At 38.4% G+C, this 25,225-nt stretch overlaps 1 protein-coding gene across 3 annotated transcripts in view; it reads right to left on the bottom strand.

Annotated features, from left to right (window-relative positions):
- The window catches only part of LOC108385899 (olfactory receptor 2AE1-like), a 51,528-nt gene that overhangs the window by 5,072 nt on the left and 21,231 nt on the right, over window positions 1–25,225 (bottom strand). Inside the window, exons 1-2 of one of the 3 annotated variants that reach the window (XM_073221903.1) lie at window positions 18,678–23,718; window positions 12,744–13,476 (exon numbers count right to left, since the gene is read on the bottom strand). The exons of 1 other annotated variant lie outside the window; for it this stretch is intronic. The gene's annotated coding sequence lies outside the window, so the exon portion shown is untranslated. Of the gene's footprint in view, window positions 1–378; window positions 12,703–12,743; window positions 13,477–18,677; window positions 23,719–25,225 lie in introns of those variants that run through there. One more of the 3 variants, XM_073221904.1, reaches the window with a different exon arrangement.

Here is a 25,225-nt window from a genome sequence, read left to right as displayed (position 1 = left end):
CAACTAGCATTTGAATTTCTTAATGACCATGTACATTAATTAATAATCCTATTAACAGGTCACTTTAAAGATACATCATTTGGGAAAGTATTTCAAATGAGATTTCTAGAATTTGGCAGGTGAATATTTCAGGTTTCTTGAGATAAATTTCTGTTTCAGTGTGATCAACCAAATAGCAGAACGCAGTTTTGCATAGAGTATAGTCACTCAATCTTCTCATCATGCCAATTTAATATCCTTCCCTTTGTGCATGAAAACATCTAGAAAGCATAATGATGGCTCAATTTCTCTTCCACAGTTTCTGAGCCACTAACCAGGAGAATCTAGTATCATGAGAACAGCTGTAATAGCTTGTTGGAAGAGGCTAATCCTTCGTACCGTGTGATGGGGTCTAGAAGGCAGGCACAGAGTACACATCAGTTCATAGAGTGCTATGGGGAGGTCCTGTGAGCACGGCAAGCTGTCTATTCCCACATCGTATGAGACTTCACCCTTTTTATACACAGCAATGAGGATTAAGACAATTGGAGGATAACCAAGAAAGCAGCTATTCCAGCCTGAGCAATACATACTTACTGTTAATATCTTTTAAAAACCCAATCCTCCTATTTTTTTCATCCTGGAAACATCATTGTATCATCAAGACCTGTTGTGATCAGAGCTTCACACCAGCTGTAATATATCAGACTTCAATCTGATAGCTCTCATACCTGCTTTATTTCTCTGCCTTTTCACTTAGGAAATATTGTGTGAAGTGCTCAAGGCAATCTGCTAGTTGATGTGGGAGTGGAAAGCTTAGTAAGATAGAGAATTCTAATTTGCTACAAAAGTACCATACCAGAAACTTTTTAAATCATTAATCATTCTGACACAAAGCAGTAATAGAGTAGGAATAGACCTGTCTCTTTCTATATATCCATGTCTTACCTCTAAACTTACATCTGTATCTATACAATGTCTTTTGTGCCTTTGTACTAACAGGAGCAGAGACAGAAGGTATGTGGGAGAAGGTCCTCAGTCTCCTCTGTGTGACTGGTAATGAACAGATTTTCAAATTTCAGAATCCTTTTCTTTTTACGTAATGCCAGGCCATTCAGTTTTAGAGATCTACTGGTGGCATAAAAGAGATACAAGTGTTCAAAACCAGAAGAGTGTAATTTTAAGGACATTATATTTTTGTCCAGTATGGTAATGGAGATCCTACAGTGGGGTTAAGTTGTGAAAAAAATATGAATTATGATAGTGCTAAGTGATAGAGTTAAAGGCCTCATGCCTTTTTCTATTTTATTACACCAGAAAAACCTCCTCACATATAACTTTTCTATACTTCTTCATAGAATTCATTGATCTTTTGAGAAAAACCTTCAATGGAATATTTGTCCAAAAATGGAATCATTGGCATGTTTTCAGCATTATTGTCATTACCTCTTCCAAGGTGGTCTTGCTCTGATGCCCTGCACTCTGTCCTCTAAAAGGAATCGTGATTCACGGCAAAGGGAAGTGACCCTTTGGTGCCCTCATATTGTCTGCTCACTGCACCTTGATTCCAGGACCCGAGTGGTCAAAAGGGAGTAAGCTCGACTACTTAAGAGGAGACACAAGAGAAGGAGCCCAGTCGTGTAAAGTCAGGGTCCGGGATGCCTCCAGGGGAGTTTCCTCAGGGAATTCTATACCTCGCCTCCAATTATCTTCACTTAATTTCATCAGATTGAGCTTTCTCAGGAGTAAGGACTAGAGGATAATTATCTACTCCTTTTAGAGGCTGCTTTGAGATTAGTACTCCGTTTCTCCCCCACAGCATCAGCATATTCTAGGAATTATGCTTCCATGTATCTTAAACATTATGCCCAGTGTTCTCAACCAGACATTAGGATCAGGCCTCTGGAAAAGCCTCTTTGGTGAGACTGCTGTCTGAGAGACTCATCTCAGAAGAAAGTTGATATACAAGGAGTCTATCCTTTCCATAGCAAGGGAGGAGAAATAATTCATATGTATAAAAGGGAATTACCTGAAATAAGGGTGTTTAGTATAGTATAGTATAGTATAGTATAGTATAGTATAGTATAGTATAGTAATATAGCTCTTAACATGAATGGATAGCATCCAGAGAGAAAATAAAGAAAAGTGACATTGAAGACACATTAGACAAGATGGATTTAACACATAATATACAGAACACTCTACCCCAAAGCAGCAGAACACACAGTCTTCTTAAATGTACATGGAACAATCTCTATAATAGATCATATATCAGGAAACAAAAAAAGCCTCAATAAATTTAAGAAGATTGAAATTCTATCAACATCTTTTATATGACAATAGTATGAAACTAGATACTAATTACATAATGAAAACTATAAAAAGCACAAACGTATGGAGACTAAACAACATGCATTAAAATAATCAATGGATTAATGAACAAACTAAACAGGAATCAACAGTACGTGGAACCAAATGAAAATAGAAACACAATAGTTCAAAATGTGTGCCATGCAGCAAAAGCATGTCTCAGAGTAAAGAACCTCTTTATGGTTCATAGCAATGCAGTCCTACCTCAACAGACATGAAAATACAAAATAAACAAACAATCTAACCTCACAACTAAAGGAACTAGAAAAAGAACAAAGCCCAAAATTAGTAGGAGAAACATAATACAGATCAGAGCAGAAATAAATAAAATAGAGAATAAGAAAATGGAAAAATCAAGAAAACAGATGTTTCTTTGAGAAGATAAACAAAATAGACAAACTCCTAGCCGGATTTATCAAGAGACAGGATATAAATAAACAAAATCATGAACAAAAAGGGAGAAGTTACAAAGACCACCATAGAAATTCAAAGAAATATAAGATAATTATACAAAAAAATCTATATGCCAATAAATTGAACAACATAAAAGAAATGGACAGATTTTCAAAAACATACAATCTTCCAAGACTGAGGAAGAAGTAGGAAATCTGAACAAACTGATTGCTGGTAATGAAACTGAATTGGAAAAAATTTTTAACTCCCCCAAAATAGAAGTTCAGGACCAAGTGTCTTCCAGGTGAATTCTAGAAACCCTTAAAAGAAGAGTTAATACCTATCATTCTTAAAGTATTCCAAAAAAAAAAAAAGAAGAGAGAATATTTACAAACTCATTCTATGAAGCCAGAATTATTCTAACACTGAAAGCAAAGGAACTCCCCAAAATAGAAAATCACAGACCAATATACCTAAAATACATAGATGCAAAAATCCATGATAAAATATGAGCAAACTGAATTCAAAAATACACCAAAAGGATTACACATCACAACCAAATAGGATTTATTCCAGGGATGCAAGGATGGTACAGTATTCATAAATCAATGTGATATACTGAGGCTCCAGAGAGGAAGATGTTCCCAGCCTGGGGTGAGTCACCTATGAAACCAGTGAAACTGAAATAAGTCAAGGAAAAGGTCAGCTGGAAGAAAGGCTTTTGTTCCTTTTCACAGGCGCTGGCCAGACCAGGCCTGTCCCGATCCCCCTGCTGTGGCTCCATCCACCCCTCTGGACGTAGTGCACTCTGCTTCTCCCCACCCACTCCTTCCGGCAGGAACTCCACAGGCGGGTCCTTGATGACTGGCAGATGCCAGACCACTACCTACCAGGAACTGAGGGGAGGAGAGAATGGCTGTTTTCTCTCCACCCCTTGTCCCAGGAGGCTCCAGTGATAAACACCTATTGATATGTAAATGGACTAAGGCTAGGCAGGAGATTCTGGAAATTCTGCCATTTACCCCACATATACCATATTAAAAAAAGGAAGAATAAAAACCATATGATTATATCAATAGAGGCTGAAAAGTCTTTTCAGAAAATTCAACATCCATTCATAATAAAAACTCTCAACAAAATGGGTACAGTGGGAATATAACTCAAAAAAACAAGGCCATATATGACAAACCCACGGCTAACATCACACTTAATGGGGGGAAAAAATCGCACTCACTGAAAACTTTTCCACTAAGATAAGGACAGCACAAGGATTCTCACTCTCACTACTTTTATTCAAGATAGAGTCCTGGAGGTCCTAGCCACAGCAATCACACAAAAAGAGATAAAATGCATCCAAATTAGTAGTAAGTAAAACTATCACTATTTACAGGTGACATAATACTACATGAAGAAAACCCTAAAGACTCCACCAAAAAAACTGTTAGAACCAAAAACTGGATACACCAAGGTTGCAGGATACAATAAAAATATACAATCCGTTGCATTCCTATATACTAAGAATCAACTAGCAGAAAGAGAATTGAACAATTCTGTTTACATTTGCATCAAAAAGAATAAAACACCTAGAAAAAAGGTGAAAGACCTGTACTTGAAAACTGTAAGACACTGATGAAACTGAAGAAATCAATAAAAATCTATCCCATGCCCATGGATAGAAAGAATTCGTATTATCAAAATGGCCATCCTGCCCAAAGCAATTTACAGATTCAATGCAATCCCTACCAAAATACCAAAAGCATTTTTCAATGAACCAGAGCAAATAATTCTAAAATTTATATAGAACCACAAACGATTCAAACAGCCTGAGAGAAACTGGAAAAAGCTAGGGGTAGCACACTCCCTAACTTCAAGTTCTACTACAAAGCTTCAATGACTAAAACAGCATAATACTGGCACAAAAACAGACACATAGATCGATGGAACAGAATAGGGAGCTCAGAAATAAACCTATATATACATGTCAATATATGACAAAGGAGCTATGAGCACACAATGGGGAAAAAAACAGTCTATCAAATAAATGTTGTTGAGAAAAATGGACAGCTACATGTAAAAGAATTGAATTAGATCACTGCCTTACAGCATACACAAAAGTAAACTCTAAATTAATTAAGGCCTAAATGTAAGATATGAAACCAGAATAGTCTAAGATGAAAACATAGGCAATATCCCAAGCTCATGCTACAAGGCCAGCATCACTCTAACACCAAAACCAAGCAAAGACACCACAAAAAGAGAAAATTACAGACCAATATCACTGATGAACAAAGATGCAAACGTCCCCCCAAAAATATTAGCAAACTGAATTGAAAAATACATCAAAAAGGTCATCCATCATGATCAAGTAGGATTTATTTCAGGGATGCAAGGATGGTACAACATTTGAAAATCCATCAACATCATCCACCACATCAACAAAAAGAAGGACAAAAACCACATGATTATCTGCATAGATGCTAAAAAGGCATTTGACAAAATTCAATATCCATTCATGATAAAAATTCTCAACAAAATGGGTATAGAGGCTAGGTGCCTCAACATAATAACGGCCATATATGACAAACCCACAGCCAACATCATACTAAACAGTGAGAGCTGAAAGCTTCTCCTTTAAGATCGGGAACAAAACAAGGATGACCACTCTCCCCACTTTAATTCAACATAGTTCTGGAAGTCCTAGCCACAGCAATCAGACAATACAAACAAATAAAAGGCATACAGGTAGGCAAAGAAGAAGTTAAACTGTCCCTGTTTTCAGAGACATGATACTGCGTATAAAAAAACCCTAAGAATCCAATCCAAAACTACTAGAACTAATACCTGAATTCAGCAAAGTTGCAGGATACAAACTTAAAACACAGAAATCTGGTGCATTCCTATATACTAACGATGAACTAGCAGAGGGAGAAATCATGAAAAAACCTAACCAAGGAAGTGAAAGACTTATACCCTGAAAACTACAAGACACTCATGAGAGAAAGTAAAAAGAAACCAGTAAATGGAAACACATCCCATGCTCATGGATAGGAAGAATTAAAATTATCAAAATGGCCATCCTGCCTAAAGCAATCTACAGATTCAATGCAATCCCTATCAAAATACAAACAGCATTTTTCAACAAACTAGAGTAAATCATTCTAAAATTCATATGGAACCACAAAAGATCCCGAATAGCCAAAGCAATACTGAGAAGGAAGAATAAAGCTGGGGCATTACACAGCCCAACTTTAAGCTCTACTACAAGGCCACAGTAAGCAAGAAAATTTTGTACTGGCACAAGAACAGACCCATAGATCAATGAAACAGACTAGAGAGCCCAGATAAAAATCCAATCATATATGGTCAATTAATATACAATAAAGGAACCATGGATATATAATGGGGAAATGACAGTCTCTTCAACAGATGGTGCTGGCAAAACTGGACAGCTACATGCAAGAGAATGAAACTGGATTATTGTCTAACCCCATACACAAAAGTAAACTCAAAATGGATCAAAGACCTGAATGTAAGTCATGAAACCATAAAACTCTTAGAAGAAAACATAGGCAAAAATCTCTTGAATATGAACATGAGCAACTTTTCCCTGAACGTATCTTTTCCAGCAAAGGAAAGAAATAAAAAATGAACAAATGGGACTATATCATGCTAAAAAGCTTCTATACAGTCAAGGACACCCTCAGCAGAACAAAAAGGCATCCTGAAGTATGGGAGAATACACTTGTAAAAGACATATCCAACAAGGGATTAATATCCAAAATATATAAAGAACTTAAATGTCTCAACACCTAAAAAGCAAATAACCCTATTAAAAAACGGGAAGAGGATATGAACAGACACTTCTCCAAAGAAGAAATTCAGATGGTCAACAGGCATATCAAAAGATACTCCACATCACTGATAATCAGGGAAATGCAAATTAAAACCACAATGAGATATTACCTCACACCAGTTAGGATGGCCAACATAGAAAAGACTAGGAACAACAAATGCTGGCGAGGATGTGGAGAAAGGGGAACCCTCCTACACTGCTGGCACGAATGTAAAATAGTTCAACATTATGGAAAGCAGTATGGAGGTTCCTCAAAAAACTCGAAATAGAAATATCATTTGACCCAGGAATTCCACTCCTAGGAATTTCCCCTAAGAATGGAGTTTCCCAGTTTCAAAAAGACATATGCACCCCTATGTTTATCACAACACTATTTACAATAGCCAAGAAATGGAAGCAACCTAAGTGTTCATCAGTAGATGAATGGATAAAGAGGGTATGGTACATATACACAATGGAATATTATTCAGCCATAAGAAGAAAACAAATCCTACCATTTGCAACAATGTGGATGGAGCTAGAGGGTATTATACTCAGTGAAATAAGCCAGGCAGAGAAAGACAAGTACCAACTGATTTCACTCATCTGTGGAGCATAAGAACAAAGCAAAAACTGAAGGAACAAAACAGCAGACTCACAGAACCCAAGAATGGACTAACAGTTACCAAAGGGAAAGGGACTGGGAAGGGTGGGTGGGAAGGGAGGGAGAAGGGGAATAAGGCGTATTATGATTAGCACACATAACACTGGGAAGGCAGTATAGCACAGGGAAGTCAAGTAGTGACTCTATAGCATCTTAGTACACTGATGAACAGTGACTCTAATGAGGTATGTGGTGGGGTCTTGATAATGGGGGGAATCTAGTAATCACAGTGTTGCTCATGTAATTGTATATTAATGATACTGAAATAAAAAATAAACAAAATAAAAAATAAAGAAATAAAAAAATTAAAAGATGCTTTAAATGGGCAAAAAAAAGAAAACATAGGCAAGAATCTAATGAACATCAACATGAGAAATTTCTTTCTGGATACATCTCCATAGGGAAGGAGAATAAAATAAAAAATAAACAAGTGGGACTACATCAAATATAAAAGCTTCTTTTAGAGCAAAGGAAAACCATCAATAAAACAAAAAGTCAACTTTTCCCATATGGGAAAACATATTTTCAAATGATATATCTGATAAAGTGACTAATATTCAAAATATGTAAAAAACCCATACAACTCAACACCAAAGTAACAAATAATACAATTACAAAATGGCCAACAGACATTTGAACAGAGATTTTTCCCCAAAGAAGACATACAGATGCCAATAGACACATGAAAAGATGTTCAACATCATTACTTATCAGGGAAATACAAATCTAAACCACAGTGGGGTATCATCTCACACCAGTCAGAATTTTTATTCTCCAAAAGACAAGAAATAACAGGTGTTGGCAAGGGTATGGATAAAAGGGAACCCTCCTATACTGTTGGTGGCAATTTACATTGGACCAGCCACTGGAGAAAACAATATGGAAGTTAATTTAAAAATTAAAAATAAAAATACCATATGACCCAGGAATTCCACTTCTGGGAATTTAGGAAAAGAAAACAAAAACACTAGTTTGAAAACATATGCACACATATATTCATTGCAGCATTATTCACAATAGGAAAGATATGGAAACAACCTAAACATACATCAGCAGATGAATGGATACAAAAAGATGTGGTACAAAAACACAATGGAATATTACTCAGCCATAAAAAGAAGGAAATCTTGCCATTTGCAGCAACATGAATGGACTTAGAGGGTATCATCCTAGGTGATATAAGCCAGGCAGAGAAAAAGAAATGCCATATGATTTCATTTATATGTGGAATCTAAAAAAGTGCATAAAATAAGGAAATAGACCCATAAATATGAACACTGGGCTTCTGGTTACCATAGGGAAGGGAGAGTGTCAGTGGGTGAAATGGGTGAAGGGAATAAAGAGGTATAAACCATGAATTTTAAAATAAATTACTTGCAGATATTGAATACAAGATATAGAATGTAACCAATAATATTGTAAGATTTTGGTATTATAAGAGAGGGAACTGCACTTACTATGTCAACCATGTAGTAATGTATATAATCAGTCACTACACTGCACATCTGATACAAATATAATATTGTATATCCACTTTATTCCAATCAAATAAAAAAGCTGGGACCACATCAGATTTCTATTGAATGGTTCCACTCAATGTCAGTTTACAGTGAGAAGACCACTACCTTCAAGCCAAGGAGAGAGAACTCAGGAGAAACCAAGCCTGCTGACACACTGGTCGCGGAGGTCAGGCGTCCAACACAGAACAAATAAGTCGTGGTTGTTTGATCCACGTGGTCTGCAGTGTTCTGTTTTGGCAGCTCCAGGAAATGAGTACAGAACCGACCAGAGACTCAGAGAATTCGGAGAACACCTCGCAGTCAAAGGAGGGGTAATTACCTATACAGGGGCCAAGATAAGGTTTCTCTTCAAAAACTATGCAGCAAGAAGAGAGCAGAGCGACATATTTAAAGTGTTGACATTAAAATAAACCCACTAACCTAGAATCCTGTACCCTGAGCAACTTTCTTTCCATTAATAAAGTAGAAATAAAGACCTTGACAGATAAACCAGAAATGAGGCTACTAGTAGACCTCCTTGCAAGAAATGTTCTTCAGAGAGAAGGAAAATTGTATATGACAGAAACTGGGGTCTACATAAAGAAATGAAAAGCATTAGAGAAGGAATACATGAAGAGAAAATGTTCTTTTTTATCATTTTAATTGATCTATCACATAACAGTTTGTTCAAAATAATAATATTTGATTATTATAACTTTTGGGAAAATGAAATGAATGACAGCTATGATTCATGGGATAGGATGGAGGAATTAGGAGTACATTGTTTCTGTGAGGTTCTTACACAATCTGTGTAGCAGTATACTGTTTTTAGGAAGTGGATTTAGATTAGTGGTAAATATGTATTGCAAAGTCTATGACAGCCATTAAAAACTTTAAAAATGATATAATTTATATTCTAAGAAGAGAGAAAACCATATTATAAGCTCAATTAAAGTCATAAAAGGAAGAAAAAGATTGGAAGACAAAAGGAACATAGAAGGACAAAAAAATATGATACATATTTGATATAGCTGGATTCAACTATATCAATAATCACTTCAAGCATCAATGGTCTGGATAGATCAACTGAAAGACAGAGGTTGACAGATTGGATCAAAAAATCAAGATCAAACTCTGTTGGCTGCAATAAACCAGCTTTAAATATACATACACATATATATTAAAAGTAACAGGATAGAGAATGATTTATCATGCTTAAATAGCTATACTAATTTCAAACAGAACAGACTTGAGAGCAAAGAAAATTATCAAGGATAAAGAAGGGCATTACATAATAATAAAGTAGGAAATTCTCTAAGGAGATTTAGCAATCCTTAGTGTGTATACACCTAACACCAGAGTTCTAAAATATGTAAGATAAAAACTTATAAAACTGCAAGGAGAAATAGATGAATCCATTATTATAACTGGAGATTTCAATATTCCCTCTATCAGAAATGCATATATCCAACAGTCATACAATCAGTAAGGTCACAGTTGAATTTTTAAAATCCTGCTGATCAGCTGGATGTAATGGACACCTGTAGGCTGCTTAATCCAACATCTACACACAAACATTTCAAACATTTGCATAGAACATTCACTAAGTCAGACCACATTCTAAATACAGCATAAAAATTTGAAAGAATGTAAACAATATATCACTTCTGACCACAATGGAATTAAATGAGAAAACAAAAAAGACAGCTGTAAATTCCCCCCAAATATTTGGAGATTAAACAGTACACTTCTAAATAACAAATGGTTCAGTGATAAAGGGTCAAGATAAATTTTTAAATTATATTTGGAACTATATGAAAATGAAAATGAAATTATTACTATCAGAAATAAAAAAGGAGGTATCACTACAATTCCCACAGACATTAAAAGAAAAATAAGAGATACTATGAACAGCACACTTGATAGCCTAGATGATGAGACCATTAACCCACCATTAACCACACATTCAATGATCTAGTTGGGCATATTCTATGTTGACACTTTTGGTAATCTAGAAGAAATGGACCAATTCCTTGAAAAACACAAGCTGCCAAAACTCACACAAAAATAAATAGATAACATGAATAGAGCTGTATCTTTTAAAGAAATTGAATCAATTGTCAATAACCTTCTAAAATAGAAACTAGATGCATTCACAAGTGGATGTTACCAAAACTTTAGGAAGAAATTTGCCAATTATCTGCAATCTGTCCCAGAAAACAGAAACTGAGGGAATACTTTCTAAGTCATTTTATGAGTCCAAAATTACCCTAGTACCAAAACCAAAAAGGTCATTAAAAGAAAACTACAAATAGCTCTCATGGTGCTAAAATCATCAATGAAAAAATATTAGCAAATCAAATGTGATAAAGTATAAAAGTAATTATGCACCTTGACCAGGTAGGATTTATTCCAGACAATCAAGGGTATTCCAACATTTAAAAAGCAATTAATATAATCCATCATATCAATAGGCAAAAGAAGAAACCATATTATATCAATAGACACAATAAAACATTTGGCAAAATCCAACATACATTCATAGTACAAACTCTCATCAGCCTAGGAATGCAAGGAACCTTCTCAAAATGATAAAAAGACATAAGTAAAAATCATACAGGTAACATCATATTTAGTTGTGAGAAACTATAGTATTTCCTGCAATGATAAGGATCAAGGCAAGGCTGCCTTCTCTCATCACTCCTTTATAATATTGCTCTGGATGTTCAAGGTAATGCAATGAGACAAGAATAGGAAATAAAAGATCTACAGTAAAAATATCTGTGTGCATAGGAAGCATGATTTTCTATGTAGAAAATCTGAAATAATCACCAAAAATCCTCTCTGGAACTAATAAGTAATTACAGCATGTCTGCAGCATGCAAGCTTATTACACAGAAGTCAAATGCAAGTGGTGAACAAATGCAATTTGAAATTAAATACACAGTAGCATTTAGTTTAGCACCTCATAAGAAATTAAGTACTTAAGCTATAAATCTAATAAAATATTAACAAGATCTATATGAGGGAAACTACAAACCTCTGAAGAAAGAAAGAAAACTAAATAGAAGGAGAGATAATCAATGTTTATTACAGGATGATTCATTAATGTCAAGATGTCAATTTTTACCAGTTTGGTCCATAGATTGCAGGAATCCCAATTAAAATCACTAGTTCTCTTGTGGACATTGACAAACTGACTAAATTTTATCTGGCTAAGCAGAACACTCAGCATAGTTAACACAATATTGAAGAAGAACAAAGTCAGAGACCTGCCACTACCAAACTTCTTGTCTTGCTACAAAAATATAGTAATCAAGACAGGGTGTTGTTAGTGAATTATTAGACAAACAGATCAATGAAGCAGAAAACAGAGCCCTGAAAGAGACCCACACTAATATTGTCAACTTTGACAAATTATCAAAGACAATTCAATGGATAAAGTGTAGTCCTAATAACAAATGGTGCTGGAACAACTGGGTATCCACATGCAGAATGTGGACCTTACACTGATCATAAAAAGTAATTTAAAATTTAAAGACTTTACATTCTTCTTAAAATTTAACTCAAAAAAATCATAGACATGAGTGTAAAATGCAAAACTTTAAAACCCCTAGAAAATAGCAGGAGGAAATACAGATGACTTTGTATCTGATGATGACTTTTTAGATACAACACCAAAGGAAATAATGATTATATTAGACTTTATTAAAATTGTAACTTCTGCTCTACAAAAGACTGTCAACGCCCTGAGAAGAGAAGCCACAGACAGGAAGAAAATATTTGCCAAAGAATCTCTGATAATAAACTGGTATCCAACATATGCAAAAATTCAAATCTCAGAACAAAGAAAACTTCCCTCAAACAACCCAATTAGACATATGCAAAAGCGATAAACAGACACTCCATAAAGAATATATACAGATGGCAAATGAGCATAGGAAAAGATGCTCAGTATCGTATGGCATTAGAAAACTGAAACAATGAGATAGTTACCACCACACACCTCTTTCATTGATGAAATCCAAAACACTGGCAACACCGCATTCTGGTGAGGCTGTAACCCCAGAGAATAACAGCGGCTCTCGTTCATTGCTGGTGGAAATACAAAACGGCGACACTGCTTTGGAAGGCGGTATGATGATTTCTTGCAAAAAAAATTAAATGTAGTCTTATATGATCCAGCCACTGTGCTTCTTGGGACTTACCCGACGGAGTTAGAAACACTATTGTCCATAAGAGATCCTTCCTGCAGGTGAGTGTTTATAGCAGTTCTTTTCATAGTTGCCAAAACTTGGAAGCAACCAAGATAGTGTTCAGTAGGTGATGGATAAATAAACTGTGGTACCTTTAGATGATGGATATTACGCAGCAATAACCAGAATGAGCTCTAAGCCACAAAAAGCCAAGTAAGAACCACTCTCTTGGTTTGCACCCATCTAGAGGTTACATGGGTAAACATACCAGGACGGTCGGAATTGTTGGTAATATGGGAATCATTACGTGCCTTCCTCAGGAGGGTGGGGAGGAATGCTGAAACAAGCCGGCATGCCGAGCACACTCGCCCCTTTTAGGGCAGAACGAACACGAGGAGACGCCCCGCGAGACTCCGGAGCTGTGGCTCCGATGCGACAGCGGCAGATGCGCCTGGTTGCAGCACTGCCCTGCTGCCTCCGGGAAGTCGCTGTCAGAAGACTGGAAGAACAGAAAGGTCCGAAGTGCCGCCCTTTGAAGACCTCCTAAACAGTAATAAATGGGTTAATTTATGTAACAGAAAAACTTGTAAGACCCTTAAGTTTAAATGATTGCATGAAAGAAGCAATATGAAAAGTCTACAAACTGTATGATTCCAAATACATGATATCAAGGAGGAGGCAAACCTGTGGGGACAGGAGAGGGACCTCTGGTTGCCAGGGGCTAGGGAGAAGGAAGGGCTGCCTCAGTGGAAAAGAATTGATTCGTAGTTCAATGAAACTATTCCACATGATACTGTGGGTGTGGATACATTTGTCAAAATCAGTGCAATGTACACCACCAACAGCGAGCTCTAAGGGAAACTGTGGGTGAACTTGGTGTGTCCAGGTAGGGTCATCAGTGTACCAAAGGCACCACTCTGGTGTGGAATGTTGAGCCTGGGAATCTGTTAGCGCGTGGGGCAAACAGTATATGGGAACTGTACTGACTGCTTAATTTTGCTGTGAAACAAGACTGTTCTAAAAAATAAAATCTATTAAAAAGAAAACTATGTCTCTACTCTTCTATTATTCAAAATGTCAGTGATAAAACCCTAAAGAATCTGGCATATTAAGAAATGGAAATTTTTCAACTTTGTGGGGAAAAGAAGGTTCACAGACATCAATGCTGAGAAGACACAAATATTGAAAATGTGCAAAATATTTTCAGGTAGGCACTATAAAATATCCCAAGAATTAAGGATGTAAACACATAATAGGAACAAGAGGAAGTCTCAACAAAGAAGGAAGAACTCTGTAGACTTTTAAAACTAAAAAGTACAGTAACTAAATGAAAAACTCACTGCATGTGTTCAAACACAGTACAAATTAAATATAGTGAAATTGAAGATAGACCAATCCAATTAGCCAGTCTAAATAAAGAAATTTTTCACAGAAACAGAAAAACAATATTAAATTTTGTATGGAAGCCACAGAAGGTGTGAAACAGCTAAACCAATCATGAGCAAGAAGAATAAAGCTAGAGCTGTCACACTTCCCTACTTCAAACTATATTACCAAGCATTGTAATCAAGAGCCTGGTACCCAAAAACAAAGACCAGCTGAACAGAACCAAGAGCCCAGAAATAAACCCCTGTATACACAGTCAACTACTATTTGACAGGGAGTGCAAGTCCTCAACAGGCAAAAGGTGTCTCTGATAAATAGTGACAGGAAAACTGGATGACCATATACAGAAGAATGAAACCAGGCCCCTGGGTCACACCACTCACAAAGATTAGCTCAAAATAGACTGAAGACTTAAGCATAAGGCCCCAAACTATAAAACTCTAAAGAAAACAGAGGGGAAACCTCTCACTGACATTGGTCTGGGCAACATAGTTTTTGCACATGACAGCAAAACAGAAGCAACAAAAGCACCATTTTTAAAAGGGGCTACATCAAATCGACATACCGCTGCCCAGCAAAAGAAGCCACAAAACAAAAAGGCGACAAAGGCATTGGAGACGTTATTTGAAAACTATTTATCTAGTAATGTGTTGATTTCCAAAAAATATAAGGAACTCATACAATTCCCTAGCAAGAACAATCTGATTTAAACATGGGCCTGAAAGGACATTTTCGCAAAGAAGATATATGAATGGCAAACAGATATTTGAAAAAATGCTCAACGTCACTGATTAAACAGGAAATACAACATAAAACCACAACAAAGGTCACCCCACACCAGTTGGAATGGCTATCATAAAAGGATAAGTGAAGACAAGTGCTGGGGAGGGTGGAGAAAGGGGACCCTGGTGCTCTCTGCTGGGAATGCAGATTGACACCATCAACTGTGAAATGTAGGTTCTTCAAAAAACTAAACATAGAACTACCATATTGTCTCACCTGAGGGGGTACCAGAAAATATTTCCCCCACCCCGAGAACCCTTGGCAAGTTCACTCTGGATTCAATGAGACCAAATAACAATAACGCAATTAGGGCTAAAAGGGTTTATACAAAGCTTTCGTCTCATGGTGGCAGGTTGGGTGCTGGAATCATGTCTGCCCCTGGAGCATTTGCAATCCATCTCTGCTTCCAGGCAGGGCACTGGGCGGAGCACTTTATACAGTGACACCGACAATAACGGCTCATTGCCAACAGGCGTAGGAGCAGGCGCCCAGCAGCAGGCCAATCACATCATCAGGTAGTTTAGGGTCAGGTGAGAATCCCGGCTATGGGAACTTCCATCTTCCCTATACTTATGGTCTAGCAGTCACTCATGGATATTGTCTCACAAGTGGGTTTCAGCCCCAGGCAAGTTCACTCTTGATTCAGTGAGACTGAAAAACTACAATGGAACATTTTTGGGGTGAAAGGGTTTATACCTGGCAGGTAAATCACTAGAATCCCATCCACTCAGAGCAAGTCTGCAAGCAGCAAGCCGGCCTCTGTCTCTGGGCATCTTGCACCCACAACTGTCTCAGCCTCTGTTCTCAGCACTGCCCCCACTCCAGCCTCTGCTCTCCTGCAGCTGTGCAGCCCAGAGCACTGGGCGAAGCTCTTTATGTAGAGTCAGTAACAACATATTGCCCACACACGTTCAGGGAGCCACCTGACCAGGGCCAGGTGAGAATCCTGGCCACAGGAACCTTCACTTTCTCCACAGACATATATCCAAAGAACTAAGAGTAGGATTCCAGTGGCAAGAACATGGCAGAGCAGGAGGGCCAGGTGGAGATCCCCTCCCACACACACACCAAAGGAGCAGCAGCAGCAAATACAACTAACCCTGAACATGACCCGAAGGCTGCAGGACAGACCACCTGCACCTGCGGAAGGGGAAAGCCCACACTGAGAAAGGTAAAGGGGTAGAACCGTGATCTATAGGACATGAGCCCTTGCCCCGCCCCAGCCCACAAGCAGACGGAGGGGAATGGAGCGGGTAGGGAATGAGTGTTCAGGAGCCCAGCTCGCCTGGGCCTAGGGATCTGCTCCTGGAACACAAGTCCACATTGCACTGGGCTTTGGCGGTTAGTAGGGGCTGATTGCCTGAGGATCGAGGATTGGAGCACTTGGGAGCTTAGACCCCTGTGGTGGAGCAAAGAACTGCTATGACAGTCCTGCTGAGACCCAATGAAGAGGCAGCAGGTGGAAAGATCAGCAGGAAGTGTTCGAGGGGGTGGTGGTCAGAGAAGAAAGGTCAGGTGCACATGCTTCCCCAGCCTCCCATAAACCCGTCTGGCCAAGCGCCTGAAGAGCCAGCTCTAAAGTCCGCAGCTCCCTCCCTGGTGGCTCAGCCCGCAGCGGTGCTCGCCTGCACACCCGCCCCAGCCAGCAGCTGCCCAGCAGACAGGGCAGCCCTGCCCGGGGTGAACCTGAGCAAGCGTGCCTCACAAGTGGTGCCCAGGGTGGAGCTGTCAGCCTCTGCTGACCACCACTGCGGGGAAACGGGCAGAGAGGCGGCCCCGCCCACTGCCCGCCAGCAGCACCTGGGTTCCGCCTCAAGGGGAAGCGGCTTTGCTGGGCTCAGGACACCTGCCTCGCAAAAAAGGCCATTACTCTCTAGAGCAGGATGCATAGATGATCTGCTTAATACAAAGGAAGCAACACAGAAGTCCATACTAAACAAGAAGAGAGGAACATGTCCCAAACAGAAGAACAAGGTAAGACGCCAGAGGAAGGGTTCGACAAATTGGAGGTTAGCACTTTTCCTGATAAAGATTTCAAAGTAACAGTCATGGAGATGCTCACTGACCCGGAGAAAAGAATTGATGGTATCAGTGAGATCAACTTCAGCAGAGATGGAAAATATGAAAAAGAGCCACTCGGAGCCGAAAAGTACAACTGAAATGAAAACTACAAGAGGGAATGAAGAGCACCCTGCTGGAAGGAAAGGATGGGATCTGTTACAGAGGACAGAGCAGGAGAGGGACCAGGCTGAGGGACAGAGGGAACAGACACTTCCCAAAATTGAAAAGATGCTAAGAGAGCTGTGTGAAGATTCAAATTAAACAACATTTGCATAACTGGGGTCCCAGAAGGAAAGAGACAAATGAGTAGAAAGCCTCATTGAAGAAATAATAGCTGAAAACATCTCTAATCTGGGGAAATAGACATGCAGTTCCTGGAAGTACAAAGCCCCTAACAAGATGAACCCCAGGAAAACAGCAGCAAGACGCGTGGTAATGAAAGTGGCAAAGATTAAAGGTAATGACAGTCACCTTATGCAGGAAACTCCATCAGGCTCTCAGCAGATTTCTAGCAGGAACTTTACAGGCCAGAAGGGAGTGGCATGAAATATTCAGTGTATTGAAAAGGAAAAACCTACAACCAAGAATTCTGCCTGGCAAGGTTATTGGACACTTGGCTAAAGAACTCTGTCTGGGTGGTGACTGTCCACAGTCAGCCATGGGGAAGTTATCAGGAGGGTCTGCCCAGAAGGTCACTATGTGAGTGTTATTATTAGTGGATGGATTACAAACTAGACAAAAGCACTTTGAACCTGAATGGAATAATAAGCACAAGAAATATGTGAACGGAGAAGATACACAGAGACTCTGACAAGAATGACTGTATACCCTCCACAGAAATGAACAGCCCAGCCTATAATACTCTGCAGTGTCCGATCATGGGCTGCAGGGTCAGAAACTGAGTCAGAATCCGTCAGGTATGTAACTTCCATGTGATGCAGGAAAATTGGTTCATTTCCATTTCCTCATTTGTAAAATGAAAATGGTGCATAACTAATGCAATTGTTTTAAGTAGAAGCAACTTTCTAGGAGGTTGTCAGTGAACATGTAGTGACAGTATTAATGGGTAAATTCAGCTTTCCCGCGAAAACCAGGTATTAACACATACAATATATATAATACAAAATATATAACACATACAATGTCATGTAACTCTTGATAAAAGGAGATATATAGAGAGGTACTTTTAGCTGATAGAATTCTTCTTAAAATAATAAAATTAACAATTTTATTAAGATTATTTGGCATTTGGTTGCATGAATAAATGAAGAAATCTGAATGTTGATTTCCTGATATTTAAAACATGGAAATGTTAAGGGGAATTATTCACTATAAAAGTATGACACATCAAGGAACATATTTGAAAAGTTATTTTAAAACTATATATATAACACCATAAGATTTTACTGAATGACTTTAAAGTCATGAATTATAGAAGAGAATTTAATAGCCCATGGTTTGGAAAATCCTTTATTTTAAAGATATAATTATCTGCCAAATGAATATATATATACCTAGAAACATTTAATCAATAGAATATTTTTGCAGGTGAAGCTGGATGAGGTCGGGTCCTGATGATCTGGCTCTCCATAAAGTTTGCCTTCAAGCAAAGAAACTGGAATTACAAGGCATTATTTAGCAAAGTCACCAAAGAGCATATAAAGGCACTGTGAAGAGAACACTAACAATGAAAACATTATCTAATCCTTTAGTTTTTACAGAAGTATAATTTAAAACTGTGATAATCCATAGTAGATTCCATTCTCTTCCTGGGCAAAAATGAAAATCAAACTTGATAAATAAAACTGGTTTGGGAGGAAACACACTCTCATAGTTAAAGTGGCAAAACGTATTTACAGAATATTCAGCTCTAATGAAGTATAAAATACTCTCTTATATAGTAATTACTATAATATCAGAAACTTATATAACCATCTGTAGATAGGGAATTGCTAGACAAATCAAGGTGTCTGTAGATTCTTACACATATGTTTAAGTAAGGGCGCGCACAGGGAACGATCTCCGTGAGAGAATGACGCACGGAAAATTCAACTCGTAGAATCATGTGGAATGGCGCTTTGGTGTGTGGTTTATGCCTGCTCGTACATGTATCTACGTAAGCACTCATATCGGAGTGTTGTAAGAGTTTTACTCTTCTAACACATATTCATTCAAGTCACAGAATTGATTAAATAGAAGCCAAGAAATCTCCCAACAGAAATACACACACACAGCCCCCAGGACTACCACTGCTACCACTAACTTTTTCCCTCAAATATCTATTGCCCCTCAACCATCACTGAATATCACTGATCCTCCAGCATGCATAAGAGACTAGAGGGATTTTATATCATTGGAATCTCATGTGTGCAATATTCTTGTTGAAAAATTATTTCTTTACATCCCAGCATGGAGACTGGTGGGGGTGCTTCACATCCAAGAAATAGAAGGTAAGTTGATCACCTGTTCATTAAAGAAGTAATTATTCTATTATGGATGTATGCCAGGATTTATACTAAGAAAGGTGATATATGGGTATGTGTCTAATTCACAGAGATGCGCTTTGTAGAAATTATTACGATACAAAGGAAGGTAGAGCAGCTGATTTGGGAACAATTCCCAGACAATGTGACATCAAGATGCCTTTTGCTATCACACTCCCCCCCCATCAAGGAGAACTCCTGTGAATGTCAATTTATTGTACAAATGACCTCAAATGGGCCAAGATTTCTTTTAGGGATTCTGTGACCTTAATGATGCCTATTCGGATAATTCTGTTAGTCTCTAACATCTGCACTGATTCGGTATATAATATGGGCCAGCTTTCTATAGCTGTGCCCCAGAGAACTCAGATGGGAGACAAGCAAACGTGTGGACCTGTGTCCTGCCCTGGAATTCCCTTGTGGAGACAAAGGAATGGGCCAAGAGCCCACTGATGAATGGTTATGGAACATATCAAGGTATTTTGGCAAAAGTCAAACATAATGAAGACTTACTCAGCCAAGACCGAGTTTCCAATAACTGAGCTCACAAAGAACACAGCCCCTTCCACGTGGGGTATAAAACTGCCAATTGGTGGCATATGGAAGTTTGGGAATATGAGAGCTATATCTACATTTGGAAATAGTCTGAAAAGCCCCTTGTAGTTAGAAACACAAAACAATAAATGAGATTCATCTACTTTTTGTAGGAAAGCCTAACTCCTCCCTGTCTTTCCTCCTGAACAAAGATCTCCAGAACTGCACAGGCACATTCCTAGGTTCCTCTGCAGACAACAGAACAGAAAGAAAAGGGGTTGGTATTTTCCAAGTCATGGACATGATCACTGTCCTTACAACATTGTGGAGGTACTTGTATCCTACAGGAACATGAGGTATATCTCAGATTGTGTGATACTGACAACCCTCTGGTAACTTTCCAGGGTCCCCCTATGCATATATAACTCAGACATGGTAACCTTCCCAGTCTTCAATTATAAACAGGAAAAAATCATATGAGCTCGAGAAAAATAACACTAGTTGAAATGGAAATGGCAGCTGACCCATACTGAGTCAGTCACAGAATCTCTGGAAGGTCCATGGCTGGAGGCCAAAATATGCTGAAGCAAAACCTCAGTCACATCCAAGGCCTCCCCGAGGGGTGTGGCTGCTGCCGTGGGGTGCAGGCGCCGCCGCAGGGGCCCAGAGCACTGGCGCGGGAGCGGGAGCCGCGCCCCTGCCTCTACGGACTCTGGATGATACCCCCTCCTGCCACATGCAGGCCTTCACCAGCTTTCTCTTCACATCACCAGCTTTTTTCTTTCTAGGTGAACTTTTTGTGGAAGTCACACTGCAAATACATATATCGTGAGTTAGAGTCCATGAATTCACATAAAGAGACGTGCTCTTGTGACCACCCCGTCAAGACATGGATCGTTACCAGCGCTCCTGAGTCCCCTTTGCATGTTTTTCCAGTTGCAACACCCTTGAGAGATTGCCTCTCTTCTCATTCTATCACCAAAGATGAATTTTGCCTGTTTTTGAACTTTGCATGAATAAAATCATAAGGCACACACTCCTTTGTGTATAAGTCTTTTCACTATTATTACATTAGTGAAATTTATCTGTGTTGTTTCATATATTTATTATTTGTTGGTTCTTATTCCTGCATAGTGACTAGCTATGGGATCACGACACGATTTATTTGTGCTGTTTTTGGACACTTGCACTCATGTTCACTTTTGGGGTATTAATAAACGGGGCTTCTATGAATATGGACATGAATATGCATTTGACACAAGTATGTATATATTATACACATGATGTCAGTTGTTTATATTGGCAGACATGAAATTGTCAGGCCATAGGGTTATCACAAAATGCAAAAAAGTTTTCCAAAGTGGTTGTCAATGAGAGTCACATGTCATTAGTTTTGACAGTAAATTCTCACAGGGGCACATGTGGTTGGAGAACATGTTTACCTGCCTGCAGTTTAACTGCAAGGGAAACAGGAAAGCGGGCTCTGTCTTCTCTCTTGCAGAGGCACAGGTACATGTGCTGGGAAACTACACAGTTTTAAAAAAATATGTGGCTGGAAAGAGAAAAATAAATGTAAACTGAAAAAACAAAAAAAAACTTCTGTGCAGTGGATGTCCGTGGCTTTCCCTTTCAATGCCGCTTGCCCAGATGATAAAGATGTGGAGGCAATCGATGGATTGTCTTCATCTCAAGGTTAATTAAGTATTGTACAGCAATTTCAGTATTCACACCAATGCTTCAGGACATTTTGCTATGACAATGCACTTTATTGGAAAATTTGAGAACCAGCGAAAAAATAATCTGTTGAACATGCTCCAGTGTTTAGGCTGGTATTCTCCAGGTCCATATTATTATGCATTTTCTGTCAGGTATTGCTACTCCTAACTGAAAAAAATTTTTAAGTCTTATCTTTCATTGAAGAAGAAGGAGCTGGACTTGAACATTTCTGCTTTCCAAGGAAGACTGAAAAATGATAGTGAGAAACCATCGATGGGGTGTGAGACAGACTGCTCAACCTTATTCATCCCCCTCCCCGGCGGATAATTATAACATCCTGTTGGACGATAATGTCAGGTCTTACCATGGGGCTGACTTGGGGAAATAAAGTGGGGTGGAAAGTCAATGACGGGCAAAGAGCATTGTTTGAATGTCATCGGACTCTCTTTTCTCTGGCACATCAACCAGGGGCGTTCAGGTAAGGGTTTCTCAGAATGAGGAGGAAATTCCAGGGGAACAAGCCCCTCAGATCACTCAAAACAGATGTGTTGTATAAAAGTAAAATAATCTTAGCAGCATTAAGCCACTGAGATGTGTAGGCTGGTTGTCATACAGCACAGAACAGCCTATCGGAATAATGTATCACCCATTTGTCAATACAGATTTCTCATGAAATACCTAGGTGATACATCGCATTAGAACAGTTACTCTCATTTAGAGAGTTGAAAGGTATGCACTTTAATGGCTTTCACAGGAAAACATGAAGGTGACTCCTGGGCTGAAGCTGGGGGGATGGCTGCATCATCTTACTAAACTGGCTGTGGCCTCGGAGCTGAAATTTCTAGAGGAGGTGACAGTAGTCTGGGTTAACCAGGCATCTACCTGGGGCAGAGGAGAGAAATATTCTGGCAGATTCTCAGGAGCAATGTAAGTAATCACATTAATAGCATTAGTTCATTTGCATGCTTGTGCTTTAGGACATACAGCTTTACTGGGAAGATGATTTGACATTTCCTCTTATCAGCAGAAACTTGGGACATTTGAAATATTGAAGTAACTCAGCTTCAACCACTTTCCATCAGTTGCCTTCATTTCTCCTCTTCTAAAGGCTACATCAGTGCAACTTTCCTGTGGCATAGTCCATCCACAACTTGCTGTCTTCTCTAATTCCTGGAATTTCAGATTGCCACATTTTTCTAATTCATCATAACAATGAGCTTCTACCAGACTTTACAATAGTTGGGTAGAGAGCCCTAGACTGTACCTAAGCTCCAGGAATTCTGTCACAGCAAGAGATTTTAATCCATCCTAGAAACCAGTCACAGACTTCCTTTCCCATTGCAGGATAAAAGAAAATTATTAAAGTATTTGTGTCCCAGGGACATGGGTTTTTCACATTCTAATCCCAGAGGACTGGCCTTTGGGATAATCACACTTATGAGTACATACGATGCTCTCACCACCTGATTATTAGTTCTAAACTTCCAGAATCAAATAGTGTATCTATCCAATGACTGCTGACTGCTCAGCTGTGAGGCTGTTTGCACAATCTCTCCATAATTTTGAGCAGCATTGATAGCGTCATCAGAGGCCAGGCAAAACTGAGCCCCTCCTCCCTTACGCCATGGGTCAGAGGTCGCATCATGTAGAGGCACTCCCATCAGTTTAGCAGGTGATTTACCCATCTAAGTACAGTATCTAGGTTAAATCAAACTAGACTGACCTCATGATGAAGACATCATACAGTCAGAGATCTTCTAATGGCACATATGCAAACATACACAGAACAAATAAGCTTGCCAAGAACCTCCAATTTCATGGCCTCTGGGAATTCATACCTTATATATATATATATATATATATATATATATATATATATATATATATATATGTATGTATATATATATATATACACATACATATTATTAAATATAGTTGATAAACTATTATATTGGTTGCAAACATATATTTGACAGTTATATGTGTTATCTTTAAAATTATTTTTATTGAAGTATACATTGATATACAATATTATACTGGTTTCAAATATACAATACAGTGATTCAACAATTATATATATTATTAAATCCGCACCCCAAGTATAGTTACTATCTGTCAACACAGAAAGATGTAACAAAACTATTGACTATATTCTCTATGCTATACTTTCATCCCTGTGATTAACTTTTATTAGAATTGAGATTTGGTGCCCCATTATCCACCTCAACCTTCTGACCCACTCACTTTATTCCCTCCCTCATTATAACCACAAGCCACTTCTCAGTGTCTATCTATCTACTGCTGTTTTGTTCATTTTGTTTTGTTTTGTTTTATATAAGTATATATACTTATATTCTACATATAAGTAAAATCATATGGTGCTTGTCTTTTCTCTGCCTGGCATATTTCACTTAGCATAATGCCCTCTCAGTCCATCCATGTTGCTGGAAATGGATAAAGCATATTCCAAGGTATACATGTACCCCCTCTTCTTTAGCCATACATATATTGATGGATACTTTTGTTGCTTCCATATCCTGACAGTTGTAAATTTTGCAGCAATAAGCATAAAGGTGCATATATCTTCTTGAATCAGATATTTTGTTTTCCTGGGGTAAATTCCTAGTAATTGAATTACTGGATCAAATGGTAGTTCTTTTTTCAGTTTTTTGAGAAGCCTCCATACTGCTTTCCTAGTGACTAAACCAATTTATATTCCCACCAACAGTGTAGAAGTGTTTCCTTTCCTTCACATAATCACCAAAAATAGTTATTTCTCATCTTTTGGATAGAGGCCATTCTGATTGGGGTGAGTGAGGTCTACCTCATCGCAGTTTTGATTTGCATTTCCCTGATGATGAGGGATGTGGAGGATGTTCTCATGTGCCTGTTGGCCATCTGTATGTCTCCTTTGGAAATATGTATATTCAGCTCCTCTGGCCATTTTTTAATTGGTTTATTTATTTTTTTGGTGTTAAGTTATACGAGTTCTTTATATATTTTGGATATTAGCCCATTATCAGATATACCATTTATGAATATATTCTCCCATATTGTAGGTTGTCTTTTTATTCTGCTGATGGTGTCCTTTGCTGTACAGAATCTTTTTAGTTTGATGTAGTCCCACCTGTTCATTTTCGCTTTTGTATCCAGGGGAGATGTATCCAGAAAAAAAATTGCTCATGCTTATGTTCAAGAGATTTTTGCCTAGGTTTTCTTCTAAAAGTTTTAAAGTTTTATGTCTTATATTTAGGTCTTCAATCCATTATAAGTCTACTTTTTTGTATGGTGTTAGGGAGTAACCCAATTTTATACTCTTGCCCAACCCA

The sequence above is a fragment of the Manis javanica genome, chromosome 14 (genome assembly GCF_040802235.1).
Source record: "Manis javanica isolate MJ-LG chromosome 14, MJ_LKY, whole genome shotgun sequence".
NCBI classification, from domain to species: Eukaryota; Metazoa; Chordata; class Mammalia; order Pholidota; family Manidae; genus Manis; species Manis javanica.
This window is presented reverse-complemented; position numbering and strand designations above follow the sequence as displayed.